Here is a 15,396-nt window from a genome sequence, read left to right as displayed (position 1 = left end):
CGGCACCCCGGCAACCGAACGGAAACTACGGAAGTCCGTGAAAGACCGGACAAACGGCGACCGTACCCCTACGAACGTCCGACGCCACGGCAACCGAGCGTAATCAACGGAAGTCCAAAGATCTACGGACGTCCGAACCGTCCCGAGCCTCCGGACATCCGACGCCCACCGGACGTCTGGCCCCTGGTTGTGTCCAGTTGCGAGCTGAGGCCCATGTACCCCTTCACTTTACCCCTTTTTGTACTACGACTATAAATAGACCTCGCCCTCCTCCTAGCTAGGGTCAGCAAAGGATTAGCTCATATTCGTGTGAGAGCTTTGCTCATCCACTTGGTTACCTTCTCCTCAAAGATCGCGCCTCCTCGGAGAAGATCCCCCAAGCGGATTCAAGACCCCTTCATGGGAAGAACCTCAAGACCTCCTCACGGAGAAGATTGTGCTAGTTGTATCGTCCCTAGTTGACTATGGATCTTGTATCTCTTTTGTGTTCGAGGATCTATCATATGTGTGATCATTCTTGTTGGTTTTAGTGTTTCTTTCGAGTTTTCCCTCGCGTTTCCCCTCGTGTTTCCCCTCGGGTTCCTCATGTTCCTCGCGAGATCCGCTTCTTTCATGAAAGATCGGCCCTCTAGGGTTCCACCCTACATCATCTTGGTATCTAGAGCCACGTTGATCACGATTTTGGAGCCTCCCCGTTGTGTTTTCTAGCCTTGTTTTGTTGATTTTGTCCCTAATTCGAAAATTCCCCACAAAAATAGCCCTATTTTTTATTTGTGATTTGTTGGTGTGATGAAATTTTGTTGGATTTGATCCGTGGATTTGCTTTGCCTTGAGTGGATCTAGCTTTCCCCCATCATCTCCACCTTTTCCATCCACAAAATCGCCCGGATTCGACGGATTTTGACCTCTCCACCTCGAACCCTAGCAGTTCATCCCGTGCCCGCATTTCGCACAGGCACCGGATGTCCGACAGCTTACGGACATCCGACGACTGGACGACCGGCCCCCTCCCGGACGTCCGTAAAACCCTGACGAAACTGAATTCCCCCCCCCCCAAAAAAAATCAGCCACCGCCCCACTTCCGCATACGCATTTTTGTACTACCTCCATTTTCCGCAACCACCACTGCTTACTCGTCTTGCACCCCGATACGTTTTTGCCACATTGAGCTTTGAGAATTTGAGTTGCGGTTCCGTGTCCTATTGTGTTTCGGCTATTTAGGTATGTTTTGTCATCAACATCACCGTCGCTCATCTTCACCACGGATTCGTCATCGACAACAACCACTCCACCACTCCACCATTTTGACACCATACCGTAAGCAAGAATCGGCAACCTCATCGTGGTATCGTGATACATCATTCTTGCCATTACATTGATAGCCATCATAGCTTTACTTTTTGCGTCGCTTACCCATCGAGACTAGCCTTTGAGTATTGCCGACAACGTGACTTGTGCACATTAGTGATCATACTTCCCATAGCATAAATACCATATCATTGGTGCATATCTTGGTATCATCTCTTGTGTCACAAAGTTGTCATTGCATACACAATTGCTATCTTGATTCGTGAAGCATTGCATGAGTAAAGAGCTCAAAAGAAAAGATCCAAACAAGCTTTTAAGCAAAATAGGAAAGATACGCAAAGAGCTTTTAAGCAAGAACCATAGCATCATACAACATTAAGATTGTCATACTAGATCATCTTGGATCATATCATCGGAATACCATACATAGAGCATACTTAGGAGAGAAACCATTGCATTTTTGCTTAGTAGGTTGTGCACAAGTTTTCATATCCGCCTGTTGTGTAATCGTGCTAGCATCTCTCTAGTGTTGTGCAATAAGAGCATTTTCGTGGATTCCACATTTTGGATCATCCTTCGTTGCGCGACCCCATTTATCTCTTTGTGTGTGTGTGTGTGTGTGTGTTTCCGTGTACCACATTTTTCTATTGGTCTACTTGTTGCATTGCAAACTTGAGAATCTTTTCCAACATTATTGAAGCTCACTAACAATTGCATCAAATTTTGTGCCACCATCCTAACCGAACTCCACCATAAGCTTTTACTTGTGTAGGTGTGAGAACCCGACAAGAATTGGTACCAATTGTGCTATTTCCTTGTTCCACATTGGAGTGATCATTGATCCATCTTCAACTTCGGTCAAGGTACATTTGGTATTGTTCTTCTTCTACCACTCACACAATTGTTTGGAATGATGGATAGGCCAAGTACTTCTACCAACCCACTCTTCCTCGAGCAAGACGACGACATGTCTTTATACGTCACAAAGAGCCACCTCTTTGGTGCACAACGTGCTTTGCATCAAGAGCAACAAGTAATGAGTGAACGCATCGACAACCTCGCCACCGACTTGCGACTCTCCGAGCAACGTACAAGAGACTATTTCGACAACAAGCTCGACGACCACAAGCAAGAGAACGACACAAGAATGGACGAGATTCGTGCTTCGTTGCTCAACCGCTCTCCTTCCACTTCGTCCTCATCAAGACGGAGCCGCTCAAGTCGACACTCCAACTACACCATCTCTGGCTCAAGTACACCTACATCGAACACTCTTCGTCGTGCCGCTCGTCAAGATCGTCACGCGAACCGCAATCCTCTACACGACAACGACTATCAAGAGCAAGCTCGTGCGCAAGAACATCGACATCGTCAAAACCAAGCAACTCTCGATCAAGCACAAGAACGGAAACGACAACGCCAACAAGAAGAGGAAGAGTGAGCGCGTCTACACCAAGATGCACAAGATGCCGAGGCACAACACCAAGAACAACAATTGCGAGAATCTAGAGCACTAGAGGCGCAACATTCACTCTACAATACGAATCATGCCGTTTCCCAACACAACCGCCATAGGCGCGAAGAGGTTCAAGAGAGGAACTACCAATCACGTGTGCATCGTCAAGTTCCTCAAGATCGTCCTCAACCTCGCCAAGAACCTCAAGTTCAACAAGAACAAGTTGAGAGAGACGACCCTCCTCGTCAATGACGTCATCATCCCTGACCCCAACACAATGAAGAGCAACGCTACGACAAGCTAAAGTTCACCATGCCCAAGTTCAATGGAAGCAATGATCCCGAAGAGTACCTTTCATGGGCATTGAAGGTCGACAAAATCTTCCGCTTGCACAACTATGAAGAAGAGAAGAAGATCACGATGGCATCCCTTGAGTTCCAAGATTACTTCCTCATTTGGTGGGAACAAGTCATTGAGTGTTGAGAGGCAAGAGGTGAACCACCCATCTCTACTTGGGCGCAAATGAAGGATGTCATGAGAGCACGCTTCGTGCCAACCTACTACAACCGCGACCTCTTCAAGAAACTCCAACTACTCAAGTAAGGAACCAAGAGTGTTGAATAATACTACAAGGAAATGGAGCTTGCAATTATACGAGCCAATGTCACGGAAGATGATGAGCAAACTATGGCACGTTTCTTGAATGAACTCAATCATCCTATCAAGAAGATCGCTGATACGTCTCCGTCGTATCTATAATTTTTGATTGTTCCATGCCAATATTCTACAACTTTCATATACTTTTGGCAACTTTTTATACTATTTTTGGGACTAACATATTGATCTAGTGCCCAGTGCCAGTTCCTGTTTGTTGCATGTTTTTTGTTTCGCAAAATATCCATATCAAACGGAGTCCAAACGGGATAAAAACTGACGGGATTTTTTTTGGAATATATGTGATTTTTGGGAAGAAAAATCCACGTGAGACGATGCCCGAGGGGGCCACGAGGCAAGGGGTCGCGCCCCTGACCCTTGTGGCCACCCCGTAAGGCAGTTGGTGCCCTTCTTTCGCCGCAAGAAATCTAATATCCGGATAGAGATCGTGTTAAAATTTCAGCCCAATCGGAGTTATGGATCTCCGGGAATATAAGAAATGGTGAAAGGGCAGAATCGGAGAACGCAAAAACAGAGAGAGACAGAGAGACAGATCCAATCTCAGAGGGGCTCTCGCCCCTCCCATGCCATGGAGACCAAGGACCTGAGGGGAAACCCTTCTCCCATCTAGGGAGGAGTTTAAGGAAGAAGAAGAAGGTGGGGGTCTCTCTCCCCCTCGCTTCCTGTGGCGTCGGAGGGCCACCAGGGGCCATCATCATCACCGCAATCTTCACCAACAACTTCACCGCCATCATCACCAACTCTTCTCCCCTCTATGCAGCGGTGTAACCTCTCTCTTACCCGCTGTAATCTCTACTTAAACATGGTGCTCAATGCTATATATTATTTCCCAATGATGTATGGCTATCCTATGATGTTTGAGTAGATCCATTTTGTCCTATGGGTTATTTGATGATCGTGATTGGTTTGAGTTGCATGTTTTATTATTGGTGCTGTCCTATGGTGCTCTGTGTGTCGCGCAAGCGTGAGGGATCCCCACTGTAGGGTTTGCAATATGTTCATGATTTGCTTATGGTGGGTGGCGTGAGTGACAGAAGCACATATCCGAGTAAGTAGGTTGTTTGTGTATGGGATAAAGAGGACTTGATACTTTAATGCTATGGTTGGGTTTTACTTTAATGATCTTTAGTAGTTGCGGATGCTTGCTAGAGTTCCAATCATAAGTGCATATGATCCAAGTAGAGAAAGTATGTTAGCTTAAGCCTCTCCCTCAAATAAAATCGCAATAATGATTACCGGTCTAGTTATCGATTGCCTAGGGACAAATAACTTTCTTGTGTGACAACAAGCTCTCTACTAAAACTAACTTAGTTGTGTCTTTATCTAAACAACCCCTACTTTTTATTTACATGCTCTTTATTACCTTGTAACCCTATCCAACAACACCTACAAAATACTTCTAGTTTCATACTTGTTCTAGGTAAAGCGAACGTCAAGCGTGCGTAGAGTTGTATCGGTGGTCGATAGAACTTGAGGGAATATTTGTCCTACCTTTAGCTCCTCGTCGGGTTCGACACTCTTACTTATCGAAAACTGTTGGTTCCGTTGATTCTTTTGAAATATCCCTTTTTGATGATGCTTGCTATGCTTGTGGCCAAGATGCCAATATATATTATGCTTATGGAGATGAACTTGCTATAGTTCCTTATGTTAAACATGAAATTGTTGCTATTGCACCCACGCATGATAGTCCTATTATCTTTTTGAATTATCCCGACTACACTATATCGGAGAAGTTTGCACTTATTAAAGATTATATTGATGGGTTGTGTTTTACTATTACTTTGATGAATATAATATGCATGTGCTTGCTGCTCCTACTTGCAATTATTATGAGAGAGGAACTATATCTCCACCTCTTTATGTTTCCAATACGATAAAATTGCAAGAAACTGCTTATACTATGCATTGGCCTTTACTATGTGTGCATGAATTGTTCTTTTATGACATGCCGATGCATAGGAAGAGAGTTAGACTTCATCATTGCTTGATTTATGTTACTTTGTGCTCAGTACTAAATGTCAAATCATTGCTAATTAAAATTGGCTTCGATATACCTTGGGATCCTAGTGGATCCATTACCTGAGCACTATATGCCTAGCTTAATGACTTTAAAGAAAGCGCTGCCAGGGAGACAACCCGGAAGTTTTAGAGAGTCATTTATTTCTGTTGTGTGCTTTTATAAAGTTTAAAAATAAAAATAATGTGCCAAGATTTGCCTTTAGGATGTTTACTTTGCTTGTTGGTTTGTACGGTGCATGACAGAAACTTTGGCTGTAGTGCGTGATTTTACATTTTTTACTGGAACGTCAAATGGTTCTGAAACTTTTTGCACTGTCTTTCTATACAAATATTTTATTTTTACTAATTTTGGTAGAATTGTTGGAGTACCAGAGGTATGGTGAATGTTCAGATTATTACAGACTGTTCTATTTTAGACAGATTCTGTTTTTGATGCATAGTTTGCTTGTTTTGATGAAACTATCAATTTATATCAGTGGATTAAGCCATGGAAAAGTTATATTACAGTAGACACAATGCAAAAACAAAATATGAATTGGTTTGCAACAGTACTTAGAGTAGTGATTTGCTTTATTATACTAACGGATCTTACCGAGTTTTCTGTTGAAGTTTTGTGTGGATGAAGTGTTCGATGATCGAGAAGGTCTCGATGTGAGAAGAAGGAAGAGAGGCAAGAGCTCAAGCTTGGGGATGACCGAGGCACCCCAAGTAAATATTCAAGGAGACTCAAGCATCTAAGCTTGGGGATGCCCTGGAAGGCATCCCATCTTTCTTCAACAAGTATCAGTATGTTTTCGGATTCGTTTCGTTCATGCGATATGTGCAATCTTGGAGCGTCTTTTGCATTTAGTTTTCATTTTTATCTTATGCACCATGCTGGTATGAGATAGTCCTTGGTTGATTTATAGAATGCTCTATGCACTTCACTTATATCTTTTGAGTATGGCTTTATAGAATGCTTCATGTGCTTCACTTATATCATTTGAAGTTTGGATTGCCTGTTTCTCTTCACATAGAAAACCGCCATTTGTAGAATGCTCTTTTGCTTCACTTATATTTGTTAGAGCGTGGGCATATCTTTTGTAGAAAGAATTAAACTCTCTTGCTTCACTTATATCTATTTAGAGAGATGACAGGATCTGGTCATTCACATGGTTAGTCATAGAATCCTACATAAACTTATAGATCACTGGATATGATATGTTTGATTCCTTGCAATAGTTTTGCAATATAAAGATGGTGATATTAGAGTCATGCTAGTGGGTAGTTGTGGATTAGTAGAAATACTTGTGTTGAGGTTTTTGATTCCCGTAGCATGCACGTATGGTGAACTGTTATGTAACGAAGTCGGAGCTTGAGGTATTTATTAATTGTCTTCCTTATGAGTGGCGGTCGGGGACGAGCGATGGTATTTTCCTACCAATCTATCCCCCTAGGGGCATGCGTAGTAGTACTGTGCTTCGAGGGCTAATAAACTTTTGCAATAAGTATATGAGTTCTTTATGACTAATGTGAGTCCATGGATTATACGCACTCTCACCCTTCCATCATTGCTAGCCTCTTCGGTACCGTGCATTGCCCTTTCTCACCTCGAGAGTTGGTGCAAACTTCGCCGGTGCATCCAAACCCCGTGATACGATACGCTCTATCACACATAAGACTCCTTATATCTTCCTCGAAACAGCCACCATACCTACCTATCATGGCATTTCCATAGCCATTCTGAGATATATTGCCATGCAACTTCCATCATCATCATATACATGACTTGAGCATTTATTGTCATATTGCTTTGCATGATCGTAAGATAGCTAGCATGATGTTTTCATGGCTTGTCCGTTTTTGATGTCATTGCTATATGCTAAATCATTGCACATCCCGGTACACCGCCGGAGGCATTCATATAGAGTCATATCTTTGTTCTAGACATCTAGTTGTAATATTGAGTTGTAAGTAAATAAAAGTGTGATGATCATCATTATTAGAGCATTGCTCCAGTGAGGAAAGGGTGATGGAGATTATGATTCCCCCACAAGTCAGGATGAGACTCCGGACAAAAAAATAAAAATAAAAAATAAAAAAAGAGAAAGGCCAAAAAAAGAGAAGGCCCCAAAAAAGAAAAAAAAAGAAAAAAATGAGAGAAAAAGAGAGAAGGGGCATGATACGTCTCCAACGTATCTATAATTTTTAATTGCTCCATGCTATATTATCTACTGTTTTGGACATTATTGGGCTTTATTATCCACTTTTATATTATTTTTGGGACTAACCTATTAACCGGAGGCCCAGCCCAGAATTGTTGTTTTTTGCTTGTTTTAGGGTTTCGAAGAAAAGGAATATCAAACGGAGTCCAAATGGAATGAAACCTTCGGGAACGTGATTTTCTCAACAAACAAGACACAGGAGACTTGGACCCTACGTCAAGACACAAAAGAGGAGGCCACGAGGTAGGGGGGCACGCCTACCCCCCCGGCGCGCCCTCCACCCTTGTGGGCCCCCTGTTGGTCCACTGACGTACTCCTTCCTCCTATATATACCTACGTACCCCCAAACAATCAGATACGGAGCCAAAAACCTAATTCCACCACCGCAACTTTCTGTATCCACGAGATCCCATCTTGGGGCCTGTTCCGAAGCTCCGCCGGAGGGGGCATCGATCACGGAGGGCTTCTACATCAACACCATAGCCCCTCCGATGAAGTGTGAGTAGTTTACCTCAGACCTACGGGTCCATAGTTATTAGCTAGATGGCTTGTTCTCCCCCTCTCTTGTGGAGAACTATTCGATGTAATCTTCTTTTTGCGGTGTGTTTGTTGAGATCGATGAATTGTGTGTTTATGATCAAGTCTATCTATGAACAATATTTGAATCTTCTCTGAATTCTTTTATGTATGATTGGTTATCTTTGCAAGTCTCTTCGAATTATCAGTTTGGTTTGGCCTACTAGATTGATCTTTCTTGCAATGGAAGAAGTGCTTAGCTTTGAGTTCAATCTTGCGGTGTCCTTTCCCAGTGACAGTAGGGGCAGCAAGGCACGTATTGTATTGTTGCCATCGAGGATAGCAAGATGGGGTTTTCATCATATTGCATGAGTTTATCCCTCTACATCATGTCATCTTGCTTAAGGCGTTACTCTATTTTTAACTTAATACTCTAGATGCATGCTGGATAGCGGTCGATGAGTGGAGTAATAGTAGTAGATGCAGGCAGGAGTCAGTCTACTTGTCTCGGACGTGATGCCTATATACATGATCATACCTAGATATTCTCATAACTATGCTCAATTCTGTCAATTGCTCAACAGTAATTTGTTCACCCACCGTAGAATACCTATGCTCTCGAGAGAAGCCACTAGTGAAACCTATGGCCCCCGGGTCTATCTTTATCATATTAATCTCCTACTACTTAGTTATTTCCTTTTCTTTTTTACTTTGCCTTTATTTTACTTTGCATTTTTATCACAAAAATACCAAAAATATTATCTTATCATATCTATCAGATCTCACTCTCGTAAGTGGCCGTGTAGGGATTGACAACCCCTATTCGCGTTGGTTGCGAGGATTTATTTGTTTTGTGCAGGTACGAGGGACTCACGCGTAGCCTCCTACTGGATTGATACCTTGGTTCTCAAAAACTGAGGGAAATACTTACGCTACTTTGCTGCATCATCCCTTCCTCTTCGGGGGAAACCAACGCAGTGCTCAAGAGGTAGCAAGAAGGATTTTTGGCGCCGTTGCCGGGGAGGTCTACACAAAAGTCAACATACCAAGTACCCATCACATACCCTTATCTCCTGCATTACATTATTTGCCATTTGCCTCTCATTTTTCTCTCCCCAACTTCACCCTTGCCGTTTTATTCGCCCTCTCTCTCTATCCTCCCTCTCTTTCTCTATTTGCCTCTTTTTGCTCGCTTGCTTTTTTGTTTGCTTGTGTGTTAGTTCATTTGCTTGTCGTTATGGCTAGTCCCTTATCTTCTACGTTGTCTCCCGAGAGTGAAATTCTAAATTTTAAGCAAAGGGAGGGAGAAAATCTAAAATATGCTTGGTATAGAATTTGCAATGCTCAAAATAGATCCACTAGGAAGCAATCTACTTCCGTTCTTCTTTGCAATTTTTATGTAGGCATTACTCCTTAGCACAAATATGTCCTTGATACTATTACTGGAGGGAACTTCTTGGGTAGCCATACTTTTGATTCTTATAATGCTATGATAGATTTGTTTGGCTCACCCCCTCTTTTGGTTAATGGAACTGTATTAACTTTGGAGCATGTAATGCAAATACTTGAAATTATTGAAAATAAGGTTGCTACTGTAGAGTTAATTGAAAATTTGGATAAAAAGATCCACAACCGAATCTCTCAATATGGATCTAAAGTAGGAGTCACTTTGAAAAATATTAAAGAGAAGGAACCCATAGTTAATGAGAAAATAAACCACGATTCCACTAGAATTGATAAAATTGAGGATATTATTACCAACTTGGGAACCACTTTTTCTTCCATAAAGAACACTCCAAGTACTCCCACTAAAATTTCCAAGCTTATGTATGTTCCTAAGAATAAGGGTGAATCCTCTAGTAAGGAAACTGCGGATCTCAAATCTATAAGTGTTCATCCCAATCTTTTTGCTATCAATAAGGAACCATTTGTTACAAACGATTTTTTCGATCTTGTGCCTAAAAATTTGATAATCAATAAAAAGAAAGAAATTCCTAAAGATGGTAGATGACCCATTGAAGAATTGCCTACCAAAGATGGCAATACCTAGATCTATCCTTGTTTGTTATGCCTAGCTAGGGGCGTTAAACGATAGCGCTTATTGGGAGGCAACCCAATTTTATTTTTTATTCCTTGCTTTTTGCTCCCGTTTAGTAATAAATAAATAATTTATCTAGCCTCTATTTTGGTTGTGTTTTTTGTGTTTAATTAGTGTTTGTGCCAAGTAGAACCGTTGGGAAGACTTGGGGAAAGTCTTGTTAAACTTGCTGTAAAAAAACAGAAACTTTAGCGCTCACGATAACTGCTGCCATTTTTATTTGGAAAGTGATATTTAGTTAATTATTTTTGCAGATGATTAATAGATAAATTCCTCACGTCCAGCAATTTATTTTATAATTTTTGGGGTTCCAGATCTTACGCTAGCTACATATTACTACAGACTGTTCTGTTTTTGACAGATTCTGTTTTTCGTGTGTTGTTTGCTTATTTTGATGAATCTATGGCTAGTAAAATAGTTTATAAACCATAGAGAAGTTGGAATACAGTAGGTATAACACCAATATAAATAAAGAATTAGTTCATTACAGTATCTTGAAGTGGTCTTTTGTTTTCTTTCGCTAACGGAGCTCACGAGATTTTCTACTTTAAGTTTTGTGTTGTGAAGTTTTCAAGTTTTGGGTAAGGATTTGATGGATTATGCAACAAGGAGTGGCAAGAGCCTAAGCTTGGGGATGCCCATGGCACCCCTAATATAATCTAATGACACCTAAAAGCCAAGGCTTGGGGATGCCCCGGAAGGCATCCCCTCTTTCGTCTACTTCTATCGGTAACTTTACTTGGAGCTATATTTTTATTCGCCACATGATATGTGTTTTGCTTGGAGCGTCTTGTATGATTTTAGTCTTTACTTTTTAGTTTACCACAATCATCCTTGCTGTACACACCTTTTGAGAGAGTCATACATGATTTGGAATTTGTTAGAATACTCTATGTGCTTCGCTTATATCTTTTGAGTTATGTAGTTTTGCTCTAGTACTTCACTTATATCTTTTAGAGCACGGTGGTGGATTCGTTTTATAGAAACTATTGATCTATCATGCTTCACTTAGATTATTTTTGAGAGTCTTAAATAGCATGGTAATTTTCTTAAAATCCTAATATGCCTGGTATACAAGATTAATAATAAAACTTTCTTATGAGTGTGTTGAATGCTATGAGAAGTTCGATGCTTGATAATTGTTTTGAGATATGAAGATGGTGATATTAAAGTTGTGCTAGTAGAGTAGTTGTGAATTTGAAGAATACTTGTGTTAAAGTTTGTGATTCCCGTAGCATGCACGTATGGTGAACCGTTATGTGATGAAGTCAGAGCATGATTTATTTTTTGATTGTCTTCCTTATGAGTGGCGGTCGGGGACGAGCAATGGTCTTTTCCTACCAATCTATCCCCCTAGGAGCATGCGCGTAATACTTTGCTTTGATAACTTGTAGATTTTTGCAAGAATTATATGAGTTCTTTATGACTAATGTTAAGTCCATGGATTATACACACTTTTCTCACCTTTCCACCTTTGCTAGCCTCTCTAATACCGCGCACCTTTCGCTGGTATCATACACCCACCATATACCTTCCTCAAAACAGCCACCACACCTACCTATTATGGCATTTCCATAGCCATTCCGAGATATATTGCCATGCAACTTTCCACCGTTCCGTTTATTATGACACACTCCATCATTGTCATATTGCTTAGCATGATCATGCAGTTGACATCGTAATTGTGGCAAAGCCACCGTTCATAATTCTTTCATACATGTCACTCATGAGTCATTGCATATCCCGGTACACCACCGGAGGCATTCATATAGAGTCATATTTTGTTCTAAGTATCGAGTTGTAATTGTTGAGTTGTAAGAAAAATAAAAGTGTGATGATCATCATTATTAGAGCATTGTCCCAGTGAGGAAAGGATGATGGAGACTATGATTCCCCCACAAGTCGGGATGAGACTCCGGACAAAAAAAGGGAGAAAGAAAAGAGGCCATAAAAAGAGAAAATGCCCAAATAAAAAAATGAGAGAAAAAGAGAGAAGGGACAATGTTACTATCCTTTTACCACACTTGTGCTGCAAAGTAGCACCATGATATTCATGATAGAGAGTCTCCTATGTTATGACTTTCATATACTAGTGGGAATTTTTCATTATAGAACTTGGCTTGTATATTCCAATGATGGGCTTCCTCAAAATGCCTTGGGTCTTCATGAGCAAGCAAGTTGGATGCACACCCACTTAGTTTCTTTTTGAGCTTTCATATACTTATAGCTCTAGTGCATCCGTTGCATGGCAATCCCTACTCACTCACATTGATATCTATTGATGGTCATCTCCATAGCCCGTTGATACGCCTAGTTGATGTGAGACTATCTTCTCCCTTTTTGTCTTCTCCACAACCACCATTCTATTCCACCTATAGTGCTATATCCATGGCTCACGCTCATTTATTGCGTGAAGATTGAAAAAGTTAGAGAATGTCAAAAGTATGAAACAATTGCTTGGCTTGTCATCGGGGTTGTGTATGATTTAAATATTTTGTGTGGTGAAGATGGAGCATAGCCAGACTATATGATTTTGTAGGGATAACTTTCTTTGGCCATGTTATTTTGAGAAGACATAATTACTTTGTTAGTATGCTTGAAGTATTATTATTTTTATGTAAATATTAAACTTTTGTCTTGAATCTTTCGGATCTGAATATTCATACCACAATTAAGAAGAATTACATTAAAATTATGCCAAGTAGCACTCCGCATCAAAAATTCTGTTTTTATCATTTACCTACTCGAGGACGAGCAGGAATTAAGCTTGGGGATGCTTGATACGTCTCCAACGTATCTATAATTTTTGATTGCTATATTATCTACTGTTTTGGACATTATTGGGCTTTATTATCCACTTTTATCTTATTTTTGGGACTAACCTATTAACCGGAGGCCCAACCCAGAATTGTTGTTTTTTGCCTGTTTTAGGGTTTCGAAGAAAAGGAATATCAAATGGAGTCCAAACGGAATGACACCTTTGGGAACATGATTTTCTCAACGAACAAGACCCAAGAGACTTGGACCCTACGTCAAGACACAAAAGAGGAGGCCACGAGGTAGGGGGCGCGCCTACCCCCCCCCCCCCCCCCCCAGGCGCGCCCTCCACCCTCATGGGCCCCCCTGTTGCTCCACCGACGTACTCCTTCCTCCTATATATACCTACATACCCCCAACAATCAGATACGGAGCCAAAAACCTAATTCCACCGCCGCAACTTTCTGTATCCACGAGATCCCATCTTGGGGCCTGTTCTGAAGCTCCGCCAGAGGGGGCATCGATCATGGAGGGCTTCTACATCAACACCATAGCCCATCCGATGAAGTGTGAGTAGTTTACCTCAGACCTACGGGTCCATAGTTATTAGCTAGATGTCTTCTTCTCTCTTTTTGGATCTCAATACAATGTTCTCCCCCCCTCTTGTGGAGAACTATTCTATGTAATCTTCTTTTTGCGGTGTGTTTGTTGAGATCGATGAATTGTGGGTTTATGATCAAGTCTATCTATGAACAATATTTGAATCTTCTCTGAATTCTTTTATGTATGATTGGTTATCTTTGCAAGTCTCTTCGAATTTTCAGTTTTGGTTTGGCCTACTAGATTGATCTTTCTTGCAATGGGAGAAGTGCTTAGCTTTGGGTTCAATCTTGCGGTGTCCTTTCCCAGTGACAGTAGGGGCAGCAAGGCACATATTGTATTGTTGCCATCGAGGATAACAAGATGGAGTTTTCATCATATTGCATGAGTTTATCCCTCTACATCCTGTCATCTTGCTTAAGGTGTTACTCTATTTTTAACTTAATACTCTAGATGCATGCTGGATAGCAGTCGATGAGTGGAGTAATAGTAGTAGATGCAGGCAGGAGTCGGTCTACTTGTCTCGGACGTGATGCCTATATACATGATCATACCTAGATATTCTCATAACTATGCTCAATTCTGTCAATTGCTCAACAGTAATTTGTTCACCCACCGTAGAATACCTATGCTCTTGAGAGAAGCCACTAGTGAAACCTATGGCCCCGGGTCTATCTTTATCATATTAATCTCATACTACTTAGTTATTTCCTTTGCTTTTTTACTTTTGCCTTTATTTTACTTTGCATCTTTATCACAAAAATACCAAAAATATCATCTTATCAGATCTCACTCTCGTAAGTGGCCGTGTAGGGATTGACAACCCCTATTCATGTTGGTTGCGAGGATTTATTTGTTTTGTGCAGGTACGAGGGACACGCGCGTAGCCTGCTACTAGATTGATACCTTGGTTCTCAAAAACTGAGGGAAATACTTACGCTACTTTGCTGCATCATCCCTTCCTCTTCGGGGAAAACCAACGCAGTGCTCAAGAGGTAGCAGGGCAATGTTACTATCCTTTTACCACACTTGTGTTTCAGAGTAGCACCATGTTCTTCATATAGAGAGTCTCTTGAGTTATCACTTTCATATACTGGTGGGAATTTTCATTATAGAACTTGGCTTGTATATTCCAACAATGGGTTTCCTCAAATGCCCTAGGTCTTCATGAGCAAGCAAGTTGGATGCACACCCACTTAGTTTTCAGTTTGAGCTTTCATACACTTATAGCTCTTAGTGCATCCGTTGCATGGCAATCCCTACTCCTTGCATTGACATCAATTGATGGGCATCTCCATAGCCCATTGATTAGCCGCGTTGATGTGAGACTTTCTTCCTTTTTTGTCTTCTCCACATAACCCCCATCATCATATTCTATTCCACCTATAATGCTATATCCATGGCTTGCGCTCATGTATTGTGTGAGGGTTGAAAAAGCTGAAGTGCATTAAAAAGTATGAACCAATTGCTCGACTTGTCATCGGGGTTGTGCATGATGTGAATATTTTGTGTGGTGAAGATGGAGCATAGCCAGACTATATGATTTTGTAGGTGTCGTAGAACCGTCACGGCAGATGTCCTAGTGTGAGGACTTAGTCGTGAGGCCAACACATCTATGTGGTAGCTTGAGAGGGGTTGAGCGGAATCGAGGGAGGCAACACAAGACAAGGATTTAGACAGCTTCGGGCCCCGGGAAACATCATCCGGTAATAGCCCTACGTGCTGTTTGTGGATAGATCTCATTATGATCATGAGGAAGT

The sequence above is a fragment of the Triticum aestivum genome, chromosome 5A, assembly GCF_018294505.1.
Source record: "Triticum aestivum cultivar Chinese Spring chromosome 5A, IWGSC CS RefSeq v2.1, whole genome shotgun sequence".
Classification (NCBI taxonomy): Eukaryota; Viridiplantae; Streptophyta; class Magnoliopsida; order Poales; family Poaceae; genus Triticum; species Triticum aestivum.
The sequence above is the reverse complement of the archived record's forward strand: the minus strand, read 5'-3'. Positions refer to the sequence as shown.